This window comes from Netta rufina (assembly GCF_964035555.1).
Source record: "Netta rufina genome assembly, chromosome: 6".
Classification (NCBI taxonomy): domain Eukaryota; kingdom Metazoa; phylum Chordata; class Aves; order Anseriformes; family Anatidae; genus Netta; species Netta rufina.
In genome coordinates, this window is record NC_140129.1 from 39990051 (window position 1) to 40014718 (window position 24668).

Here is a 24668-nt window from a genome sequence, read left to right on the forward strand (position 1 = left end):
AGTCAAAGCAGTATTTGAGGCACTATAAAGAGACAGAAATTAGCGAAACAAAATATTGCAGTTTCATTATCTCTTAAGACCCATCAGTTTTGGAAACAAGCATTTCAGCCACCCACATGGAACCGATATAGTCTTATTTTTGTCTTTAGCCAGAAAACATTTGAGTCATATGAACAAAGATGTGAAACAGCACAGAGAACTTCAAAGAAAAAGTAACCTTCCTGCTTAGGATTTCTTTCCCTAAGAGCACTAACAAAGTGATGCTCCTTGTCCAAAGTTTAACCTGCCTTCTAAGTGCTAAAACGAAGAAAACAAACCTTTTGTCCTTTTATGCAACTAGAACACTTAACTTTGTGATTAAAAAAAAATATATAAAAAATAATCGCCTTGGTAATTTAGCAAGACACACTCCAACAGTTGGCTGCCAGAGCTGGGCGAGGCACAGCACTTCAAATTGAACCTGTATCAAAACATTCAAGTTTTCAATTTCCACCATTTGAAAGATATTTCAAAACAGAGTCATGTTATCCATACAGGTCATTCCAAATCATGCAAGAAAAGAAAAATCTGTTCATTTGCATATAAAAGTCTTGGTGCCATTCTTCTTCCCATGCACATAGATTTTTTCTTAAAGACTGCTCTGCAAGAGAACAGTCATTCTAGTTTGGATCCAGAAGAGCACATAGCTGCATGTGTAACTTAAACACACCAAAATAAGGGTTTTGTAAAATGTGGATCAATATTACATGCTCTTGATACTACACAATTACGAGAGCTAGCATACACCAAATGTAGCAGAACAGCGTCTCCTGTAAGTACCATCACATTTAGTAAGACATCAGATATTAAAATAAATCAGTACCAACTAATAGCAGAAGTTCAGCAGGAGACAGCTGAAGTAGCACCAAGTATGTAGAAATTATCAATTCACTCAGGAAAAAAATTACTGAAGACTGGATTTAAAAATTCTGTCCAAAGTATCTGGAGTACTGTGATTAATCCACAGCCCCACTGATCATCAGATAAACAACCGATGTGATTTTGTCTCCAGTGCTGCAACAGGAACAGTTGGAAAGACACCATTTTCAGAGTCATGATGGTTTTACTTTCATTAATTACCTAAAGCCCAGATTGTCGGGAAGGAAACAGGAGTCCAATTCTTTGTTTTACAGAACAAAACAGGTGATTTTAAGCTGTCCTCACCTTTTGCCACATGCTCCTGTCTTTGCTCTTGCCTTTTGTGGAGTATTTAAAGTTTAAGAATTTCCACCTACTCCATTTTCATGCTAGCTTTGTTACTGCTATTTTTAACTTAAGAAAAAAGAAATATGGAAAAGTTCACTGACCCACTGCTGGAGTCTTCCTCCCCACAGCTCTGCTGCAGACCAATCTCTGTAAACATTTCTTAAATGACTTCAGGTAGAAGCCAACTGGCTTAGTTCAAACAGCGAGTAAGGGTACAGCAGGAACATATGGTGTTTGATTAAGTCCCACTCCTCCTTAGGCAGAGATACTTTTTCTTGTCGTACGCTAACAGAAACCACAGCTCTCTCAGCTGTGATGATTCACACATTTATGGCCATACTCACACGCAGTTCAGCAGCAGCCCTCTCCATGTTTAACAGTCTGCTTCACAAGCCAAGCCGAAGGTGAGGACACAAACAGGGCTAAGAGTCATTGTGGGGAGGAGGGAGAAGACACAGGACCTTACAAGTTAGCGCTGGCACCAGACGGCATCTCCTTACCTTTACCTAGCCTAGCAGATCTTTGCCTGACACTAGGATAGCTCAGGCCAGAGAAGTAGATTTGTCTGCAGCCTAAGAGACAGCAAGACAGGGGGACAGATAATCCATGTGATTTAGAAGCCACTGCAGGATATTTTGTTGGAAAGATCGGAAACGCATTGTGCGGCTTCTGCCATTTCTGCTATGCCAAATTTGCAGAGTTATGTGCAGGGAAGCACTTGGTGCACCCTCGCTTTATATTAATGCATAATGTTGTCAGATATCACACAAACAAACAAACAAACAAACATGTTTTTCAGAAAGGTTCTTATCTACAACCCTGGGAAAAGTAGAGTCCATAAACAAAAATAAATCTTTTTGTGTATGTATATTTTGCTACCCCTTTATTCGTGAGGATCTCTACATCTGCTTGAAATTCTACATCCCTGGATTGACAAAGCAGATTACAGTTTGGTAAATTTCTCAACATTTTTTCCAGGCCACAAATACAGCCTCATTCTATCTTGACCAGCTTGAGAATCACTGCAGTCAGCATGAACTGCAAAGTATCTTCGCAGGCCTTTACCTGTCCTTGGGCAGACATTGGGAACTCAGCTCTCCGGAGTTGGTTTTTTGTTTTTCCTTTTTTTTTTTTTTTTTTTTTTTTTTAATAGGTTGCTAGTTTCCACAGAAATTACTGACAAGCTTGGGACATGAAAATGCAGAGAACTGAGGCTCCTAATCATTTCCTTTACCAGACACCTCCCAGCTTCTCCTCGCCCCCCCAGCCGCATCTTCTGTTGGCTGCGGCTGAGCTGCTGCTCCGTCACGAGCAGCCCTGAGTTCCCAGTGCACGTGTGATGAAGCCCGGTCCCCCAGCTCCAGCAGCAAAGCTTACATGAGCACATCCTTTCACCGGGCACTTCCCCGCTGCCCACTGCTGCGCGCTGCTCCCCGCAGTGCCATCAGAACCACCCACGGCTGGGCTGCGAGCCGGTCAGTATATTCATACAGGAGTCTTTTGTCTTGCCAAGGAAAAGTTACGTTTCCTAAACCTGAATCAACTCCACAACTGTGTTCATACTGTGGCCCAGCACGCTGGTGTTCCTCACAGCTCACTTTTGCTGAAGGAGATGCCCAGGGCAGAACATCCTGCATCACTGCCAACGGGCAGGTCCCCGGTCCCTCTGCATATGGCTGTGTGCAGATAGTGCAGTGTGGGCATTAAAGGCAAGAGCAGCGAGCTGGATCAGGAAATTGAAAAAAAAAATCTATGTTGTGGGGACGTTTCTGGGAAAACTGGATCAATTTTTTGTGCTAGCTCACTGCATAGTTGCACAGTCTTGTCTGCTGGCGCAAGGAAAGCTGGAGAGGCATCGTGACAGGCCAGCACTGTCCCTTTCTGCTGCAGCCAGACTGACAGGGCTGTGCACTGAGCAGCTTGGTGCTCATGCTGAGCATCAGGTACGAACATTTGATTCTAGATTCTGCAAAGCCATGAAAGAGGGGGGAAAAAAAAAAAAAGCCAGAAATTCAAATAAATAAACCAGTAGCATCCAGTTTTCCCCATTTTTAAAAAATTATTTTTAAACAGGAAGGGTGAAATCTTTACTGATAGAGCAATAATTTTATATGCCACCATCTGAAATGGTATTTTTGTAAAAATTCGCACTGATACAGCAGAATGTCACTCTACTACTTCTTCAGAAATACTTCTTCTATTAGCTGCCCCATTTCGGTAACAAAAAAAGCATGGGAACATTTACTGCTTTTTAAACCAAATGAAATTACAGTTTACAAATTACCCGAAGTCAATTGTATCATGATTGACTGAGTTGCTGTGACATCAACACAATGGCTCGCAGTAACTTTTGAAATCAAATTGTAGGTTTTAATGATGGGGGGGAAAAACCCACACATCTAAATGATTTCCCTTGTGAATGCTAAACAGCTGCTCATTTGTTCAGTTAGCCTGCCATGAGCATTACTCTCTCCTCCAGTTATTTTCTTCCAAACCTTTGTAATTTCAGCATCTGTAAGAGATTACAGATAAACAGGTTCCAGAAAAAAAAAATACAAAGACAACACTGTTTTTGTGAGCGATATTATGTTTATAATCCTACATTTCTAAGGAGCAAGCCTTCTGTGTCAACAGTTCCCACTTTTTAACCACAGACACAGTTCCTGTGTGGTTACATCAAATGAGAAAACCTAGGCAATCTTGCAAACAGTGAAACAATCACTAAAATTAAAGATTGTCACAACAGTGCTTCTGCAAGGACTGAACATCTGCAAAATAAAAAAAAAAAAAAAAACCTCCAAGTTGGATTAAGCTCGGGATAGATTAAATGAAGCAGAAAAACATATTCACGACTTGGAAGACTGAAGGAGCACATAAGCAGCAAAATAACCAGCAAATACCCGTTAACTAAGCAGCATGTCTAAAAAGCTGGAAAACAAGTACAATCCTTTTAAGAGATCAGATTTAAGGCTCAGGAAAAAAAAAAAAAAAAAAAAGGAAGATTCAGAAGGAAAAGATGCCATTAGACTCTTTATAAGATTTGCAAACATAATGGAATCAGTGTCTTCCAGATGATGCTAAGAATGAAAAGAAAAAGATATCTTACTTTCAAGTCACATCCTGAAGAAGATGAATAAAGAGAAACAGTACTTGTTTGTTGTTGATACCAAAATTGATATAAGAGTTTAAGCAAGTATTTGACAAGGCCTACTATTAGCTAATGGAATAAGAAATCAGAAGAATCAGTACGCTATGCAGCTCTTTGTGTTGGCAAGATGAAACAGGGTGCCTTTCCACAACACATTCTGTCCCTACCGGGCTTGGGACAGCAATAAATGGGTGGGAATTGATGACTTGTGATACACAGCAGTCAAGTTAGATAATGTACTGGCTGCTCTGAGTGCCAGAACAAATAAGAAAAGCTATGACTGTATGACTAATACCAGTTAGAATGAGATTGCTGTTCTTCACCGGTAGTCATTTAATGTATTTGCAAATCTGACAAGACCTCAAGATATTATTTTTTAATTCTCCATACTTCTGTTGTGCCAAAACAAACTGGCTCAAGATGACTTTCTCATTCTTACCAGTATTTCTTGCTGCCCCCCATCTTGCCCCAGCCGCAGGCTCTCAGCCTCGGGGAGGACTCGCAGTGCGCTGGCTCTGCGGGGACGCGGGGCGCGTGGAACGGCCTGTTCCGAACAGCGCCGATGGTTGCAGCTGTCCACCTGGAGCCACCCAGGAGCTGAAAGGCCAAGAGATGGCATCGCGCCACCTTTCATAGCCTGCCAGTGGACTGTGCCTTCTGTACTCACAATAATGCTCAGAAACGGCTCGGTTTGCCAGGGGAGGCCAGTAAGCTTCTTTGTTTTCTAAAAGCCGTTATGTGCAGAAGCTAGGCCAACGTAGCAACATCCAAATTATGGGCTAAAACCAGTTTAGACCGATTGGAAGATGATTTAATGGATCCAGCACACCTCTGGTGCAGGCAGCCTTGCGACTAACGCAAGTCATTGCTCTCTCAGGTTCTGTGCTTCCTCCCCCCTTTATTCTAGGTCCATCTCTTCCGACCTCATTTTGTGTTTCCCGTTCTCCTGCCCACCTCTCTCCTTCGGCCCTTCCTCTCAGCGCTTGCCTTATTTCCCCCTTGTTATTCTTCGTTTTACTACATTTTGCCTATCGTTCCTTGGGACCCCCCATTCCTAGAAGGAGGCGACTATTGTGGCTTGGTAACATTTTATATCCATTTAACGTAACTAGCATAATGACACCTTTCCGGCAGCAGGACCTCTGTTCTCACGCCGTGTTCCCGCTCGGCACACGGCCGTACCGTGGCAGTGCCTGCGGCAGGAGCCCGCACAGACGACGAGCGGCGCTGCAGGGGGCCGGGCACACCGGGGGTGCCCAGGGCCGGCAGCTCTCCCCTCAGAGGAGCCCAGGGGACATTCCCGGCCCGGCCTCCCCCCGCGGCCCCGTCCGGCACGGAACGCGAGCGGCCCCCCCGCAGCGGGCACGGGGCCGTTTTACGGAGGGGCAGCCGCGAACCCGGCCCGGGCCCGCTGCCGCGGTTGCTGATGCTTCGTGCGAGACCCCCAGGTGGCCCCGCCACCCACACGCGGCGCTTCGCCCACCCGGCCCCGGCCGTTACAGGGCACCGGCGGCCCTGGGGGCTCCGGCCCCGGCAACCCTCGGGGGCCGCCCCCGGTGCCCGGCCGGACCCCGCCGCCCCGCTCCCGGCCCTCAGCGGCGCCCCCCGCCCACCCGCAGCCTCTCCCGCCGGCCGCCCCCTCCCCGCGGGCACGGCGGAGGCCATCTTGCGGCGGGGGCCGCGGGCACTTACCGGCACGAGCCCGCGGGGCTGCGCGCCCGCCCCGCACGGAGCGGCCCCGGCCTCCGCGAGCCCCCGCCGGCAGCGCCCGGCCCGGCCCGGCCCGGCCCGGCCCGCCCCTCGCTCCCGCGCCCGCCTCACGGCATCGGTAACCACGGCAACCGCCGCTCCCGCCGCCACTGGCGGGCTCACGGCGCGGCGGCAGCCAATGGGGCGCCGCCGTGCGCCGCGCGGGGCCAATGGGCGCGGCGTGACGCGGCCCGGGGGGCGGGGCGAGGCCAGGCGGAGCGGGCGGCGGCGGCGACGCCGGCGCCACCAGCAGCAGCACGGCCCCGCCGCTCCGCCGCCGCCATGGGCACCCCGGGGTAGGGCCCGGCAGCGCCGCGCGGGGCCGCCCGCGCCCGACGCCCCCTCCTGCCTCGGCGCGGTGAGCGGGGAACCGGCGGGAGGCCGCGGGGGTGGGGGGAGGGCAGCGCGGGGCAGGTGAGCGCGCACCGGGCCGGGGGGCGCCCGGAGGCGGGGGGGGGGGGGGGGGGGGAGGCGGAACCCGGGACCGCGGCGGCCGCCGCGGTCCCGGGTTCCGCCTCCCCCCCCCCCCCCCCCCCGCCTCCGGGCGCCCCCCGGCCCGGTTTGGATGCGCAGCCCTCGTCCGCCCCGGAGGGCCGCATCCGCCGGGCCTCCCGCGCCGGGGCTGGGCTCCTCGCGGACCTTTGCCCCCCGCGGCTCGGTGTCCTGCCTGGCGCTCGGTGTGAGGCAGCGCCCCGGGAGGCGGCCGTCGGCAGGGCGAGGTGTGTCCGGGCCCCGAGGTGACGCCTCAGGCACCGGGGGTGGCGGCGCTGTCCCCGTGAGGCGGCGGCACCGGGAGGCGGGGGCGGGGAGCGCCACGGGCAGCTCCGGTGCGCGGCCGGCCCCGAGCGGGGGCAGCGCGGCCGCTTCCCGGCCGTGCCCGCGGCCTGCGGGGCGCCGCTGTCGGTGCTGGAGCTGAGGCGGAGCAGCCGCCGGCCCCGTGCGGTGGAAGCGCTGCCTTCCCGTCGGCTCCCGCCTCGTCAGGCGGCCGGGATGGGTGCCAGCAGCGGCAGCGGATCCGCAATAAAACGCGGCCGGAGCGAGGTGTGTCAGGCAGCGATCCCCCACGAGTGGGTGAAATCCGCCGTGGTTCGACCTTGATGCTTCCCGGGATCCTCGTGGGTCCGCTCCAACTCGCGATACTCCGATCCGCGTTCTTCTTAGGGTCTGGCTGTGTTACGGCACAACGCGCTTCTTGGGGGCTCCTTTTTCTTTAACGACACTGATGCGGGGCCCTTTTACGATGAGTGGATGAATTCGGTCACACGATGTAAACAAGGAAAGCGTAGTGATAAATTACTCCGTTCCGAGCAGCTTCATTTGCTAGCAAAATATCATGTAGAATACCCTTTAAGTTATCTCTGGTAATGAGCGCTAGCATGCGCTTTGCAAAAATAATGGTAACTGTAATTAGTAAGCTGTGTCAGGTATTTGGGAGAGGAGATCCGCATGTATTGTGGAGGAAACCTCAGTGGCAGGAACACTCTGCATACTAACAGAACAGGAAACATAAATAAGAACTCGATGTAATTCTGCTTCGCTTCGTGTAGATTATTAACATACACGTATAGCAGGTGGAAGGCTAAAGCAATTCCAAAGGATGGTGCTCTGGGAGGACTGTCCAAATCTTGGGTTGGGTTTGATCTTTGAAACTGTGCTGAAATGAGCAATGTCTGCAAGCGTTTCTCTGATTATTTTTTTCTTTCATTATTGGCTGCAAGAAAGCACTGACTGGCTCAAAGATCTCAATGAGCAGCACAGAGTTGTTGTAAGCATAAATGACAAAGATTGGGTTTATTACCAAAATGTGGCTGTTGTATTGTGGTGTAGAGGAGTCCCCTAAAAATCAAGCACAGCCATTGATTCTTGTTTGGAAAAAATTACTTGTGAACCTGCAGTTAGCCGTATTTTGTGTTTCTCTCGTCTCTCGCTTGCTGTCTTAGTGCTTGTAATCCAGCCAGTGGCTACGTTACGATTTCTCTGTATGCGAAGCTGCGCTGCTGTAGCTACTTGTGGAGCAGCTGCCCGGAGCAGTCCCTGCGAGCACTGCGCCAAGGCGGCTGTTGTGAGGTGGGACCCTGCTTTGCCTGGCCGTGCGTTCGCTTCCATTCCTCGAGGGCTGCCCGTCGTTGTGTCCACGTGCTGTGGACGTGCAGAAACGTGGGAACAGTAGCTTCGTTTGCTGGCGCTGGATGGGAAGCAGCTTGTAAGAGTTACTGCAGAGAAATTGTTCTGGTGCCTTGTATAAAAAGCGCACACACATCTCCGCAAGTAACTCCTGCTGGTGTGGCTCAAACTTCTGGAAGTTTCACAAATTTTTGGTCTTGTTTCTGGGTTGGTATTTTTCCTCTGGTGAAAATGAGGCATCAACTCATTATGACTTTGATATGCGCTGACCCTCCAGAAGCTCTCTGACCCAATTTAAGGTTTACTACCTGGAGGGGGATTGAGCTAGCACAGCTTCGCTTATATGGGAATAGGAAGCCAGATTTGGAACCGGAGGTTTTGCAGGCATGGCTTGCAGGTATTGCTTGCTGCTGTTCCTGACCTGATCCTGAGTACTGCTGACAGCAAGCAGTCCAGGTAGCGGCAGAGATGGAGCAGCTCTGTGACCGCAACTGAGCACAGCGCAGCCACCAGCGGCTCTCTGGGCTCGGGTAGCTCTCCTGGCTCCTGGCTGCCTGTCCTGAGGCCTGATGTACAGCGTAGCTCGCTGGGTAACTGGTGGTGTCCCCTTGATCCCAGCAGAATACCCGCTTACTCTTGTTCACGCAGAGTTTGCAGAGGGAGGGAGGAGGTGGCTGAGGACAGCCAAGAACTGCCTCTGGTGACCTTCCCAGAGCTTTTGCCTGCACAGAAGAAAATAGCAGCTTCTTGTCAGTTAAAATCTCTGTAGCTGGCTTCAGTTTCCAGACCTTTGCTCCTTCCTGCTCACTGCCCCTTTCTGTCCTTGGCCTTAGCACTCGCTCGCCTTCCCTCCAAGGAAGGCAAGAGGCGCGTTGCAGGAAGAAGGAAGGACCGCTTTGGTTTCACAGTCGATTGATGTTTTTTCTGTAATAATGAAGGCCCCAGAACGATCGTTACAAGGGGAGGCAGGAGGTGAAAGTTCTTTCTGTGGCATCTCACAGCATTTTGGTAGCTTTCCAAGCCGCCGAAGCGCAGGAGGACGCTCCTCGGGCATGTGCCATGGGTTCAGGCAGGTGACGTGCGGCTCGGGCTTGTCATCCCCGCGGGATCGGCCGCCTGAGTCAGCCCTGGCTTCCTGGAGAGCCCCGTCTGTGCCTCCTCCTGGGAGGCAGGACTGTAGCGAACCAGTTCAGCCAGTTCGCCGCCTGCCTTTGCCTTGCCCTCCTTCGGGGAGCGGTAAATACAGGCGCTTTGGGTAAAGCGGGCTGCGGGGAGCCCGTGGCTGTCCTTAACTTTGCGGTCCTTTTCATTGCACCCCCTTCTTACAGGCAAATGAAGACAATGCTGCTTTGGGAGAAGTTAGAATGTGAGGGAAAAATCTGTTCTTACCGCTTCAGTACTTTTGAACAGGGTGGCTTTTTAGCAGTTTGTTGGTTTTAAATTGGGCGCACTTCTGATATACGTGTGTTTTCTCCCTGTTATTGCTTTCTTTCCTCCAAACAGAAGAGCAAAATACTCTTTCCTATCAACTCAAATTTCAAAGTATTATAGTTACAGAAGGGAAAGGAATTGCTGTTTTTCTCCAGAATGTCTCCACAGTCATCTCTCATGGATCTTCCTCCCTCCTCCCCATTTTTTTAAGCTTGCATAGCACTAGAAAGTGAGGAGCAGCCAACTTTCTGTAGATTGGCTTTTTAAATCGGTGTAATGCTACTTTAGTGCAAAGAATAAAACTACGAGTTATTACTTTTTGAGAATGATTGATCTGTTCTTTATGGAATAATTAAAACTAAATCTTTTCTCCTTCCCCCAGTTAGTGGGGCCCTGTGCTTGTAAAAGACGTGCTCTCTAAGTGTCGTAACTGGGAGGTAGCGTGGTTGGGTTTTTTGCGTGAACCCTACATCCAAATTACAGCTAATCTAACGTTCTGATCAGGGTTGTGATTAATTCATTATTAAAGGAAGAAAGAAATCTGTTGTAAATCCTTTGAAGATGTACAAGCTGAAACTTGTTCTCTGCATCACAGCTCAATGGGGGGATTTTTAATGTATTTACTGTTTATGCAACCATGGGGTAGTAATTATGGGCAGTGAACAAAATTTGCCCTGTAGCTATTGGATCTGCAAAGCAAAAGCTTCATAGATACTGTGTAGGTTGTATAATTGGCCAGCCTTTACTGCTTGTTGGATTTGTAAATAGGAGTTCAGAGCACCAGGTCCCCCCTCCCTTAAGAGGGAGATGCATCACAGCTCGGAGTGGGAAAGCTCTGGTGGGATTTGTGTGTCCCGAGAGCACTCGTGTCAGCTGGCAGCAGGACAAATTGCCTTGGGTGGCTCAGCAGAGCATCCGTCGGGTCCAGAAGTGTCCAGAGCTTAGCTGGAGCCATCTCCAGAGGCAGTAGGAGCAAGGGGGAGAGTGTCCCGGAGGGCAATGAAGGGGTTGAAGGCAGGAAGGTAGGAACAACTTCAGTGCCAGGTAGGGCAAGTAAGAAGTAGCAGAGATCTGGGGAAACAAGCAAGGAAAGGGAGGAGCTGCACTGTGTGGTGCCAGACATTGCTGTTCTCTCGGGTGATGATCAGCCGTAAAGACACGGGCAGGGAGCTGCTGGAAAAAATCTGCATTTCTGTTTGCTTCTGAGCGCAAAAAAAGCTTTTCTCTCTATACAATCTTAACCAAACTTCATTATGGCACACGAGTGTCCTGGAAAGCCATAGGCTGCCATCTATGCTATACTTTTTAAAGTATATGTAAAGTTTTTTTACTTCTATACTTTTTAAAGTATATGTATAAATGTACTCAAAAGCATTTGCGTTACATGCATTCAAATAGAAATTATCTAATCCACATCTGAACTTGTTTATGTGATTTGCTTGTGCCATCTCTGCTAGAAATGTAATGGGAGCAGGAGACTTTCCAGTTTGTTGATGATTTGTCCTCTTCCTGCCAAAAAAAATAGGTTGCAGCAGAGTGCTTCCTTAGCATTCCTAAAGGAAATCTTCTCAATTCCGAAAACATGGTCAACGTCATCTTGTATTGGCAGTATGTTTTGTTATTGTGTAACGGGAATCAAACAGTCATGTATTTGTGTGTCACGAAGGTAAACCTGATTGGTGAAAACGTTTAATGATCATTTCCCTTCGCCTGTTCCTGTGGAGCAGAGCATACCAGCGCCTGCTCGTGTGTGGAGACGCAGTGCGTGCACGGCTGGGTCAGCAGGCGGGCACCCCGCTTTCTTCCATCTCTCCTTCAGAAACTTTCAGCGGCTCTTACAGCGCGAGTGCAGGACATAAATTCCCAGATAATTCTTCCTGGATCTACTTGTGCTGGTATACGCTACCTAGGATGCTGAAATTCAGCACAATATGCTCCCCTAGAATTAACTCTCTAACTTTGTAATGGCAGACTTTTAGTAACTTCACTTAAAAAAAAATCACCAGTCTCTTAAATAAGTTGAGGTAAATGACTTTCGTGTCATTGTGGCATGCTTAAAAATGAAAGTATTTCATATCGTTCATAAAACGAAGAGCAAGATGCTGTACGTAATGCCAGGTGATTTTTGAGCACTGTTGAACAAGCTCTGTGTACAAACATTACATACACGTGGTGCTGTTCACTGATCGTCTTTTTGCAGTTGCCTAGTCAAATCTTGTATTCAAGTGTAAAGATAAATATGGAGGCAGATCTTAATGATTTAATAGTTTTCTTTGTTGTTTTTTTTTTTGAAGTCTGACAATTTTGTTTTTAATTAAGAAATAACAGTTTCAATATGATAGCATGTTGTAAAAGGAAACTGTGCTCGTACTGTCATAGTGCAAACTGATCCAAACTGATACCCTCTTACTGGAGGGAACTCCATGCTCCACAGGGTTTACAAACCAAAAGACAAAGTTAGATAAACGTCATAAGTGGAGGAGAAGATACCAAGAACATGTCTTTTTGTAATAATGCCTTCATCCAGGGTGCTTGTGTTCCAGTAGTAACGCTTGGCTGTTGGTCTGTCTTGTTTGATACAACCTTAATGTAAGGTACACTAGCAGAATTTGCTTCCATCCGTTTCTGCTGTATATCCTTTGTAGCAAGCTTTGCCTTGATGGCTAATGTCATGAAAATAATCATTGATACATTTTAGCTGAAACAGAAAATAATGACGCATGAGATGGTTGGTGTGATACATCCACTTGTCTGTGGGAGCATCTTCATACTTCAAACTAGATGAGAAACCTCAAACCCAGAAATTTCAGGCTGGCGCTCAGACCTGAGAGGTGTCCATTTCTTTCATGCTACTTTGACTACCTAGTAAAGAAACAAAGTTTCCATGAGTTTTGCTGTTGTTTCTTAATATAAATCAAGCAACAGCATACCTTGAGACTTGCGAGGTTTCACTGTAATTAAATAAATTATTTTCCAGAAGGTACTTTAAAAACAAGAAGTCGTTGTTTAGAATTCTCTGCAGAACAGTAAGAGTGCCACGGGGACTGACTGTGGTTCAAAGACGTGAAATTTTACAGCAGGTTCCAGAGTTCTGGTAGAGAACACTGCCTGCTGTGGGGTGCCTTTTGGATCAGGCGGGCGTAATCAGGCTTCTGGTACTAAGAGTTTTTTCATGTGGTTCTGGAACACACCAGTTATTTTTAAGGAGCACACAAAATGCACCATGTAAAAGTAATCCAGTAAGTATCCAGTACCTTAACGTATCTTGAATTAGCACGGCAGACTGAGTGCAGCACTTCGATTTGTCTGATGAGCTCCTGAGTTTTATTTTTGGCCCCTCCAGTGTGCTTAGGATGGAGCAGGAAAAATGCTGTCCCTCAGTCAGTTGCTCCTGCACTGATGATGTCTGAAAACATAGTTGTGCAACGGAGGAGGTTAACACTTTTTATTAAACTTAATTTATTTGTTGCTATTCATGACTAGACTTTTTATTTCTGCTTTATTGTAATAGGTGTAAAACAAAATGTATTAAATTGCAACTTGCTTGCTTTTAGGAAAGGCAGAATTCACGAGGTTTAGAAATCCTTGACTTAAATTTGAGCTGTTTTAATGATATAGTTAATTATGCTATATTATTATCTTGTATTACAAGCACACTGATATATCCTATAATGTAAATATTTATTAATATATATTGGAGGGACAGAAATTTGAAATAGAGAAGGAAGATGTAATATTTTTAAAAACTGTTTTTAGATAGGAAAGATGACCAAAGTGCCATTTTTCCAGACTTTTCCTGTGTCTTCCCTTTATCTCAAAGTAACACAAACATCAAATTACAGCAGCAAACTACTTTACTCTGCTAATACTCCACATAGTTTTTGTTACAAAAAAATTGACTGTAAGATTTTATGTATAGCTTCGGTATAATGTTATCTTAACATGTTCAAATTTTAACAGTTCCAATAAGATCATCTGAATTAGAGCTCGTTTGTTGGTTACTTAGTACTTCACAAATTAAAATGGCTGATGGAAAAAGATCAGGTTGGTAGACAGGTTAACTTACACGCAGCTTTAATATCAGAATACATCAGTACAGATAAATATTGCCACCAACAGCAGCATTTCTGCAGTAGTCGGGTGGAAGGCTGTTGTTAGATTGCTGCTTTGGTTGCTTTTACGAATGCCTGCAAGTCTTCAGCATCTCAGCGTTGTGTCCCCCCCCAGTATTTACTGAATAACGTCTTTATGTATTGCTTGTTCTCCAGCTTATGTTACGGTTGTGTTGTGATAACAAAGTATCTTGCCATGCAGACGCTGTGCCTGTAGAGGAATAAAAGTTATCTGTTCCTTGTGAATGGCAGTTTGCATATGCTGAGATTGATCGCGTTCTAGGAAAAAATGTCACTATATGAAAACTTATGACAGCAGCTCTTTCAGCTGCATTTTGTCATCACAATAGCAGTTCAGAAATGCTTCATCTTAGGATCCAGCAGCTGAACACTTTCTTTTACTTGTACAGAATTTTCTTATCAAATCAAGAACTACTAACGCTAGGTGGGTAATTTCTTCAGTATTTCTTGCATTTCTTTGAGCTAATAATTGGTTCTATATGATCCTAAACAAGCTTTTCCCTCCAGGTTCACTGAAATAAGCAGGCATTTTGCTGAAAGCATATTGTTGTCTGGGTAGCAAACAGCCTCCTGCCTGTTTAGGCTTTTCTTTCAAAATCCTTGACGTGTCAGTCTCCGTTCCAGTTCTTTAGGTGGGCAGCCTTAAGCGTGCTGGAGGAAGGGAGGAGTGATACGCTGCTTTGTGAACCTCATGTCTGCTCTGTGCCTCCTTGCCCAGGAGCTCAGCTTCTTCGCAGGTTCTTCCTCCTCACTTGAAAATGGCCTGTAGCTGACCAAAATGATTTGCTTGTTGCACAGAATTGTATCCAGGCTAGAGATTTTTATCTTGGCAGCTAAATGGCTGTTAATACTAGAACTTGCCCAGTGAGGTGGTGGCATCACCATCCCTGGGGGTGTTTAAGGAAAGGGTGGACATGGCTTAGTGGGTGACATTGGTGGTAAAGGGATGGTTGGACCAGATGAGCTTGGAGGGCTTTTCCAGCCTTAATGAGTCTAAATTAAAGTGTAGCATGTGCTTTTTCCCCCAGTAAGAATAAATGCTAACTGTGATACCTGTGATGTCACTCTACTAACAATCATTAACAATCAATTACCAGCTCTGAAGCCTCTGCTCTGGCAATTTATACAGCCTGGAACAGAAGGAGAGCAAAGAGGTAGTAAATAATCTTCTTAAATTTTCTAATTTTTACAGCTTTTATTTCATTAACACTCCCATTAATGCACTATCTTTTTATATTGCCACTTGTCAACAGGCTTCTCAATTCCTGAAAATAAGGCAGCAGGTGAAGATCCGTATGGATTAGTATAGTCTATTGAAATTCAAAACACTTGAGCTTTGCTTGGCCTGTGTTTCAGAGTCAAGTTTTGGTCACAGACAACAGATGAATAACTGCTGTTCTTCAGCATGTTTTGTTGCAAGAATCTGGCACCTGTGTGTTTAAAGGTTTTAAAAAGAAGATTCTTTAGAATATGGAAAAAAAAAAAAAGCTCAGAAACAGCTAATAGTCTGTGTTCCTTCAGAATATTTTGCTTCCTTTAACTCAGCTTTTAAAAAGTCACTGCAAGTCAGAACTTTTTATCTGCTTTACCATTAAGCTCACATAATTAAGCTGAATCTTATAATTGGTGGTGGCTGGAGAGAAACCTGGGGACACAGAACTGCTACTTCTCTGGTTCTGTTTTCTGCTGCAGGCCATTTTCAGTCAGGATTATCGTGCTAGATGAACCTCTAGCCTGATGCAATATCACTTTCCTTATGTTATTGTAGGTAGCTGGGGTTTCTGCATGCCTTTGATTTTTGGACTTTTTCAGGCTCTGTTTGAAACAAGACAATCCAAGCTGGAGCAATGCTTATATCTGAGGGTATGCCACAGTTTGAAATATGATGCTTTCTTATTTTTAATGAATTGAATAATCCCTTATAAGCAGGTGCATTTGCAGTAGCACTGGTGGCTAAGTTTGCCTTTCAAAGGACCTTGCTGATGGACAGGGTAGCATGCTTCGGAGTTCAGACTCCCTGCCTAGTGCTGTGGGTTTTTTTTTGTTTTTGTTTTTCTGTGATGTGAAGCAGTTCAATGTGATGGTATCTCATGATGTAATGTGTTGAATTTGTAAGAGTTACAACTTTGTGTACAAACTGCCTCTTTTTGGTTTTAAGTGTACGTTAACTTTCTGCTCTTCCTTTCCTTGCAAGCAGAGCTAGTGCTCAATATAATTCATCTTGTCTGGTATACTGGAAGTGGACCTCGTAGCACTGAATGATGTGGCACTAATGGCTGACTTTATTTCTGTGTTGCCTGTTTTATCTAGCAGTGTGTATTAGGAGATCCAGTGACTGTGCGTCTCACCTGGCCAACGCCAAGATCACTTCTTCATCTAGATCAAGGAACATGTGGGTGTCAGACATTCCACAGTGTAGGATTTATGCGTAGATTTTTATTTTATCTTCAAATAGAACAGTGATTTACATGTGCAAATTTACTGTGGTAGGGGGCATTCAGTGTCTCCCCAAGTAAGTTATCCTTTATCGTGACAAAGCTACAGCTGTGTGGTTTTCTCGTGTGCTACGTGTTTTGGGTTGCTTAGAACTGCTATGGCCTCAGCCACCTTGACTGTGCACAGAGCAGACAGAATGAGATCCCCATTTTATCCCAGGTGAAACTAAAATGTGAAGTCTCTCCATAAGACTAGTGGAGAGAGACACAGTGGCTTGAACTAGTTAATTGTTTTCAAATGTCAACTTGCACCTTTAAACCTGGAGTATTAGTGCACTGTTTGTAAGTCAACTGAAAGTCGTAAGTGGAAGAAAGCTGGATTGTCTGTGTTACTAATAACTTTGCAGATTTTTTTTTAATCTCTTGTGAGGCCTGGGGCCAGGTGCCAAGTTAGGCAGGTTAGCTTCAAACTATTTAGCTAATATTGTGACAGGCCTGGATGCTGCCGAATATGAAGGTTTGGTGTTTGTTTCTGGCTGTTGTAGCTTGCCAGCAGGACCCTGTAAGCTACCAGCAGCTGATCCACGCCTTGGTCCATCTATCTGGATGGTGTATGAATGGCATGAGTGCATCACTGTCTCCAGAAGGGTCAGCGAAAATGCTCAGCCTGTGTGTGGAACCTCAGCATGTGGGTCTGAAAATCCTGTGGATGTCCGGATGTACATGGCGTTGTTTTAATGCTATGGATGGATGCTAAGCATAGGCATAATGCTGGTAGTTAAGTTCAGCTACTGTGTGAAGCTATTTGCTTGTATTTTATTCAAGCTCCCTAATTGAAATGGCCCTACCACTTGCCGCGGAATGAAAGCTAGCAAATCACCATGCTTTGACCTTAACATTTTCCAGCAGAAAATGAACCTGAACTGCACTGATTGTAAACACAGCCCAGATGAGCTGGCTGCTTTCTGCTAGTTTAGCTGGTGTGATTCAAGTAGTTTGACTTCCTTTATAGTGGTAGTTATTTTATTTGTATACCAAGGTATCTTTTTGCCACAAGAAAAATTAAATCAGGCATACTAATGGGATAGCCTGGAGGAGCCTGGGGGAGGCCTCATGGCGGCCTGCAGCTCCCTCACCAGGGGAGGCCTCATGGCGGCCTGCAGCCCCCTCACAGGGGAGCGGAGGGGCAGGCGCTGAGCTCTGCTCTCTGGGGACAGCGACAGGACCCGAGGGGACGGCATGGAGCTGGGACAGGGGAGGGTCAGGCTGGGGGTTAGGGAAAGGTTCTGCACCCAGAGGTGGTCAGGCACTGGGAGAGGCTCCCAGGTCATGGCCCCAAGCCTGTCGGAGGTTCAAGAAGCATTTGGACAATGCTTCAGGTGCAGGGTTTGATTTTTGGGTGGCCCTGTGTGGAGCCAGGAGTTGGACTCAATGATCCTTGTGGGTCACGTCCAACTCAGGGTATTCTGTGATTCTATTTTAAGAGTCCACTGTCAAGATCATAACAGTACCCGCTAGGGTATATCACCTGGGCATGTTTTCTGGACAGACATGTTTTTGTTACTGATGGAATTTCTGTGTTGCTTTAGCAAGTCTTTCACCTATTTGTCTGTAACTTTCACATCATTATGTTATTATTTGACTTGTAAAACAATTCTCAAACTTCATGGACTTGCAGGTTTCTTCTCTCCTCTTAGAGTGCTCTACTTTTTTCACTTTTACCTGTTTTAAAATAGTTATACACCCCAGATAGCAAATTCTTTGTTGCCTTATGTGTGCATCAGATGCTTGTGTGAATGTCATCCCTTCCACTAGTGTGGACAGATGCTGAAAAAGTCTGTTTTACTAGCATCAGACAGCTCTCCTCAGCTCAGCTGGAAACTGTGTTGTTTTTTATTTAACAAGTTTTGCTCTTCTCAAGTCGAGTAACTTCAGTTACAGGTTTGCCTGCTTCAATTATCCTTTCATGTTAAATCAGTCGTTAACAACTTGGTCCATGGCTGTTTCTGAAACTGATTTTTTTCTTACACCTTTTAGTCTCACCTTTGTTGAGTAAGTAATCTTTGTAGGTTTAGCTGCTCTTTAGTTACCATATCTATGAAATGAATACCTGCACTCCACCATTATGATGGTTATTCATGCATAAGTCAGTCTAGAAAAGCTGGATCTTACCAAAGTTTCCAGGAGTATTTGTTTCTGATATAGCTTCCACCCCAAAGTTTTAGAGTGGCTACAGGCCACAAGCAGCTTTTTCTTCTCTGCTGTTGGAGATTGACTGAAATGCATTGATGGTTATGCTGTAAGGTTTGCCCTTTCACAATTAAAGGAATGCATTTGTATGACCAGTTACAGATAAGTCTCCAGAGAGATGACTTCTCTGTGAAGTTGAAAGCTGATAACAAGACTATTCCTATCTTTGGAATTTTTCTTTGGCTAGTGTGTCTTAAAATTTGCTGCTGGACCGAATTTATACCTAATAAATTGGAAACACAACGAAAATGTCTTTTGTGGAGACACTGAGTCAGTAGCTTATTAAGCAAAACTTTTATGTGGTTTTTTTTTTTTTCATTTTATACTTGGCACGGACCCAAGTCTTCCATATTTTGCAAATAGGCCATCACTCAAGTTAGGTCATCAGTTTGTCAGAGTTCAGTGGGAAACCTGAAGGTCATACTGCTGCCCCAGTAAGTAAAATTTTTCACTTTCATGAAGACACTGTTGTACAAATCTGCGAAACGTATGGTATTTCTTGTAAATAAAGTATGATGTTCTACAGCAGCTTTCCTCTTAGGTTTCTGGCCAATAAGTTAAGAAATAGGGAAATTACATTGCTTCTGAAGTATCTCCCTGTTTACTGGTATGTATCATTTAATGACTAAGCACTAAGTGTTGGTGCTTTAAGGCTGTGGTAAGAAAAAGCTTGAGGTCTGTAGCACGGTGACTAGTACACATCTGTTGGTCTTCATTTTCCCGATTTGTTTTTGTTTCATTTATAAACAAAATCTAGATCAAGGATTTGTAGTCCTAAGCTTCAACGTTGGTGAATCAAAGCAGCAGCATGTGGTGAATGTAAATTGTACTTACCCATTTCACTCGAAGTATTCGAGTGTCTCAGCAGCGTACGAAGTTACTTTCATGAGAAGTTGAAATAGCATTTTAGTGTTTGGCGGGTTGGTTGTTTTTGTTGTTTAAGTTTTCACAGAATCACAGAATGGTTGAGGTTGGAAGGGACCTCTGCGTTTGATTTTGCCTACCACAGAGTACCGTGTTTAATCTGGCCGTTTGAACTTACCTTTAGCATAGAGCTGTTCGTTTGTAGCAAGTGTCTTGCCTGTGGGGTGCTTTGGCCAGGAGTCGGGAAGTCCAGTCCTCCTTCGGTGTGGCACTGGGAAGCGGCACCGGCCTGCCCCTCACGGGGACAGCATGGCGGCCGGGCCGCTCCGCACCGCTCCGAGCAGCTTTCCTGGTGGCCTGAGGTGGCACTGGGGAGCCAGGGCGTGAGGACGCCCCGTTCCCTGCGCTGCACCTCGAGGCCAGACACGTCCGTTCCTGGCTGTGAGATTTAATATGCTCTGCACAAATCCCGGTGGTGTATCTGAAGCGCATTAGATGTGGGTGCTGAGCCTTCCTGTTTCCTTGGGGATAACAAGGTCTGGCGAGGCGCTAGCTGGTGACAGCGAGTATGCAGCCAGTGACCGACCCGCTGTGGCCGTTTGGGCATGTAACAGTACCACGAGGTTTTCCTGGAGATAAATGCTTTATGCTCCCCGTGCCCATTGGGGATAGGGGTAGCAGTGGCGATGACCTCGCATTTGAAAACCTTGCACCTGCCCGTGAGGGGCCTTCCCCCTGGGGCTCCCCGGCCGGCCGTGCCCCTCCGTGGGGCGCTGAGTGCTGGCACAGCTGGGCCGAGGACCGAAGCGAGGCAGGACAGCACGGGCACGTTATCCCGTCAGTTCAGCGGTGAGCAAGCGCTATCCCGAGCTGACTGTAAAGTGCAAGTTAAGGGACGTCTGGCTTTTTCCATGTATCTGACAAACCTGTTGGCGCAAATCCTTCCTGTGCCTTGGCAGGAGGATGTTGGCAGGCAGCAGCAGCATCAGTATGAAAGCCGGGTAAGAGCGGGACGAGGCGGTGTGAGCGTGCCTGTGTTTACCTCTCCGTATTTGGTTATGTTCTTCTGAAGTTTGCGTTTATAGCCTCGATGCAATCTATTTTTAAAATGTATAAAAAAAGATCCTAACAGCACTCATCAGAAGGTGTGTTGAGAGCTACTTGGAGTTAACTAGCAGTGTTACTGTAGAGAAAAATGTTGTAAACTGTATTTGCCATTGTGACTGAGAAACTTCTTAATTATTTCTTCAGATAACATCTCTTATGTGCAGACGTGTGCGGAGTATATAATGCAAACAATTTAGTTTTTATTGTTTCCGTTTGACAAAAAACAACAGTGGAACTCTGTACAGTCCTGTAAACCAAGAGAAGTGTAAAGCAGGTTTCTGAGCCCCTGCTTGTGCCCCTGCTTTGCTGGGCATGTTGAGACAACATTTGCTCTGTCGTTTGCAGCTTTACCTGTCTGGTCCTAAGCAAACTTCACTGAGAGAGAGTGAATTAGGTGAGCATTAAAAGAAAAAGTAAAGAGGTTAAACCCTTTGTCGAACCTCTTCTATGCCTTTGCTGAGTGCTTCATTTAAAAAAGCTTTGGGTTTGAAATGATCTCTCTCCCAAACAGCAAAGCACAAAATGCAATTAGGTAGATGCTGTTAACATCTGTAATTTCCTCTGCTGCCTGTGATATTGAGGAGATAACTGAATCCTGGACGAAGTGTTTCCTTTTTTGCCTAGCATAAATAAGTGTAACACTTTCAGCTCCTGTGGTATAGTAACAGGGGTGTTTCTTGTTTATTTCTCTTTCAAGTAGGAGTGTGTTTAGCACTTTTCTCTGCTGATGTGTATTCAGAGTTGGGTTGGGTTGGGGTGCTTTCCTGTCAGCCGCTTGCTGTTCCTTTCTTTGCAGTGTTCAGAAAGCTCCGTTCAAGTTTCAGCTATCAGAAGTTGTATATATATTTTTTATAAAGCAAAAGTAAGTCATTCTAAAAATGGAAAGATATGCCTCTAACTACAATTACTGCTTTAGCATTATATGAAATAGCAATCTTGCAAGTCTGGAAGTACATTCTTTTCTGCTGTTGTCATCCCTGAGTGCATTTCCTGAGCTATTATATTGATGTTTTCCTGGACTTGTGGAGTGCAAGCAAGAGCAGGCTTTTTCTGTTTTGAAAATGGAAATCCCCTTCACCAGTAATTAGTTGTTGAATTTCAAGACTTAAAATTGCGTAATTTTCCAGCTACTTTATGTTACTGAGAGGATTTGGTTTTGATAGCTGTGTTTTAAAACGCTTATTTTGAGCTTCATGTTAAAGCACAGTGTAACTAAGTCTAGCTTTTCTGGTGGTAAATAGATTATCTAATTTAAATATATCAATGTTAATTATCAAGCTTATTTAAATCATAAGTGTGAGCATTTAATTGTTGTGTTATCTGTAGTTACGAAGAAGTATAAAAATAAAGTTTGTCTGATTTTGGAAAGGAGGAAGGGGCACCCCAGCATCCTATTTAGAAGAGAGAGTAACACGATTATTAATATCATTGGATAAGGTGTGATACCTGGTAAGAAAATGGTGTTTAAGGCTGGGTTGGATGTGGCTTTGGGCAATCTGGTGTAGTGGTGGGAGGTGTCCCTGCCCATGGCACGGGGGTGGAATTAGATGGCCTTTAAGGTCACTTCCAACCCAATCCTTTCTGTGATTCTGTTGTTCATGATCTCTGAATGCCGACCCTACCATTAAGCAATAGAGTTTCTCCTTTCCCTGGACCGCAGCCATCATCTAGAAAGTGTTAATAATGGTGTTGGCTCCCACTTATCACCCTAGTTAACCACGTCCAGGCAGTACCAGACCTGTGATGGAATGACAATTCGTGCCTTTCAATGCAGTTGAACTAGCGGCTGCTCTGACTACAGCTTTTAACAAGTTACTGTTTGCCCCTTTTCCCCCACGGTATGTTCACCTAAGCTATCTAGGCTGCTTGTAAGAAGGCCACATGACAGCATCAAAAGCTTTATATCCCAGATGTATTTCTTCTAGCACTCTTGTCAAAAAACAAAATTAGGTAGATTTGATATAATTTTCTTGTGACAAATTCACGTTATTTCTTACTGCCTGATGTTCTAAATAGCCGTGGATTCCAATATTCTGGTAGATCAGGGCAATGCAGATTTGGGATGGTCCGAAGGAAAGATTCAGATTTGGGGTCTGTCATTTGTGTGTTCTTTAAGGCACTGGAGCCTTGTAGACTTAATTATTGAAAGGTCGTCTTATTGCCAAATGGCTTCTTCTGTGTTACACGTGTGAAACGTGAACGCTCTCCAGACATCCTTCAGATGACAAAGATTCTTCTTTTTTTAAGGTGAGCTACAAATGGTGCCTCAGGCCTTGAAGGCTATGATCGTAAATATACACTTATTCAAAATGGTTGTCTTGCTATACCTGTCTGATCTCTTCTTTTGAATGGTTAGTTTGAAAGCTATAAAAATACTAATCTTGTGAGCATGTTACAACTGGATGTTTGGGGATGTAGAATCCTGCCTGCTCACTAGGACAAAGTGAAAGTATGTTGCCATCGGCCAAAAAAAAGGGCTGTCTTGTACTAGGAGCTGTAACAAAAACACATTTAGCCAAAAACTAGGGTAATCCTTTCAAACATTTTTAAAAGGATATAGCACCAGCTGCCTTTTGCGCTTGGACATGGAAGGAAGGAGGGAAAAATGTATTTTGAAAAGAAAAGGGGATGATGAAGAGACCACCTTTCACAATAAGATAGCTAAACACATCTCCCACCTTTCTCAGGCACTGTGTCAGGCGCACGTAGGTTTCTTTCATTACCAAGGAGCTGTTTGTGCAACTTGTGCAGGTATTTTTTTGGGCTGTCATTTTAGAAGACAATTTCTTCCACATTTTCATCAGATAGTATATTTACTTCCCTGTTTTCATCAAATAATTAAGTCCATGTGTACAAAGCTTGTGCACTACCCATGTCCATCTAGAAAGGTCATGTCCTAACAAAACGTTGAGCCTATAGTGTGATATTTGAAGGATCTTGACTCTTGCTGTGTTTGGAAATTTTAAAACTATTTTTTTTTGTGTTTGATCCATAAAATCCATTTTTTCATTGCTTGTGTCATCTTTGCAAGTGGATAAGTTGTCATCTGCTGTCTTTTCATCCAAACAAATAACTACTGGCTGGTAGACATAACACAGTTTATTTTAGCTCAGTCACTTGGTTGCACCAAGCTTGAGAATGTAAATCACCGCCTACTGCACGGGCGAGCAGCGCTCCATCCCTCTAGCAGGATGGAGCTAACGTGAACCACTCATAGCTAGAAATGTACTGACATGTCTATGAAGTAACTCATAAAATCAGATAAAATTTAATTGGGTCTTCATCTAAAAACTGTGGAAATGTAGTAAGCCTAGTTTTGTTTTCAATTTTTACATATACTGCAAAGGATCAAAAGAGAAAAGTCTTTGAGGCTGAAATGTGCCTTGTCACTTAAGTGCGGATTTATATGAATAACTTAATTATATAATAAATAATATGTCCATGTCCCAGCAAGTTGGCTTTGGTTTACTGGAGCTTTTTTCTTCTGTACCAATGAAGTAGCTCTGATGTCCTCATCTACTCCTGTTGCTTGATTTAAACTTGTAGCTAGACACACAAGGATTTTTAATAAGACGTTGCTTGGGTTTTTTTCCTCATCATGTGTACTGTCAGTCTATCCTACTCTAGTCAACAGTGTTCATAAGAATCATATTACCTCTTCAGCAGAAATTACTTCGGTGGCTTTTATTACTGGCTTCAGGTCAGTATTGGGAGGCTTGGAACATAGGCAAGGGGGGGAAAAATTGGGAAAATCCTCTGCATAAGGAAGGCAAGAGGAATATGAAAAGAAGTGAGAAGGAAGATGTGAAAAAGTGCCACTTCTGATGTCTTGCAGGGAAACTGGAAAGGTCTGTGGCTTCCTGCCCGTCTCCTGCCTGGACAGGGGTTAGTCAATGCTGGCAAATGTATTGGCTAGCGCTGTGAAAGTAACAGCAGGAGCAGTGAAAGGCGGGGATTAGAGACTAGCTAGAGTGAAGAATTAAAGTGTGGCTTCCTCCCCTCAATTTAGTGATTTCTTGCATTTCTTCTTTCTCTTCAACTGTGTATTCTGGTTCTTTCATTTAATCAGTGATTACACATGGATACAAGATAAGCTGGTTCAGAAAAATGCCATCCAGCTCCCTCCTCACACACACACGGGAGGAAACATAGCATAGCTTTGTGTCAGATAACTCACTGGAC

The 24668-nt window shown here is 45.4% G+C and overlaps 1 protein-coding gene across 2 annotated transcripts in view; it reads left to right on the forward strand.

The window, feature by feature from the left end:
- The first annotated feature begins 6367 nt into the window (after positions 1 to 6367).
- The window catches only part of PKP4 (plakophilin 4), an 88951-nt gene continuing 70650 nt past the window's right edge, over positions 6368 to 24668 (forward strand). For both annotated transcript variants that reach the window (XM_084289664.1, XM_084289665.1), the window contains exon 1: positions 6368 to 6500. The gene's annotated coding sequence lies outside the window, so the exon portion shown is untranslated. The remainder of the gene's footprint in view (positions 6501 to 24668) is intronic.